The following is a 1,330-nucleotide window of genomic DNA, read 5'->3' as shown; positions in this document are numbered from 1 at the left end:
AGAGAAAGTGAAAGAGAGAACACTGAACACTGAAATGTTTAATGCCATAAGCTGAAAAACTCTAGTGACATAGGAGGTACTAATCACAACAAAATGATGCAAAACAGATAAATTGGAATAGAAACGAAAAAAAACAAAACATAACTGAAACAACATGAACTAAAAAGAGATTTGCGACACTTTGACACTTTGTGCTCAAAGTACATGTGAGAGGGGGTAATGTGCTTTTTTTCAGTCGTCCGTCTCCAAGGTTTGGACAGTACACAGATAAAAAAGTACATATAATTCATTTAATAAATATTTAGACATGTAACATCGACACATCATATTACAAACATATACTAAAGTACATATAAATCCTGAAATAACTATTTATGCCTCAACATCAAAACCCATCATATCAATACGTACAAAGAAAACAAAGTACATATAAATCATATAATAAATATTTACGCATGAAACATTGGCACACGTCATATCAATACAAACATATACTAAAGTGCATATAAAACCTGAAATAACTATTTATGCCTCAACATCAAAACCCATCATATCAATACAAACACATTGTAATTACAATGTCGAGACTGACCATCTAAATGCATCCCTTCCTTTTTATCTGTGTTTTTTGCCTCATAAATCCCATACTAATTTTAAATTGATTGAGTATTTGTCCCGATGATGGACGTTTTCTGTATACTAATTGCCTCAGATACATGTTTTGCAATTGAGAGTATCATATCTTCATTTTCTGTCATCAATATGCCGAACAAATCTTTTCTTTGTGCTGGAGCTGTATTGAAAATGGTACAGCTTTTTCGGAGGTCCTCGTATCTTTTGCAGTTACATATGAAATGGTTTTCATCTTCTGGCTTTCGCCACACACTGGGGAAGGAGACGTTGTTACGTCTGAACCATCTTCTGTTGGCATTCTGTCCAAGTGCTCTCAATCTGAGCTTCGCAAAGCAGATTTTATGCCATTCATTTGTTATAATCTTGATATACTTCTCTGTTTGAAATATTGATTTAAATGAATAGAACCATTTATACCTATCATTGCTCTCTATTTCTGCGTGCCAGTTTTGTTTGTAACATGCTTTTAGTCTATCTTTGAATTCCGATACAAAGCCGCTCTCGTGCCTTACTCCTTGGCACACCGAAACAAGACCGAATCCATGTTCCGTTCGTGAGAGACTAACGGAGAGAGAGAGAGAGAGAGAGAGAGAGAGACTCTTACCAAATTATAGTCTGTTGAAACAGGTCGGTGCCGCTCAGATTTGATTTCAATGCTATATTTTTACATTCATTTCTAATAACCACAAAGAAATTT

The sequence above is a fragment of the Babylonia areolata genome, chromosome 1 (assembly GCF_041734735.1).
Source record: "Babylonia areolata isolate BAREFJ2019XMU chromosome 1, ASM4173473v1, whole genome shotgun sequence".
Taxonomy (NCBI): Eukaryota; Metazoa; Mollusca; class Gastropoda; order Neogastropoda; family Buccinidae; genus Babylonia; species Babylonia areolata.
The sequence above is the reverse complement of the archived record's forward strand: the minus strand, read 5'-3'. Positions refer to the sequence as shown.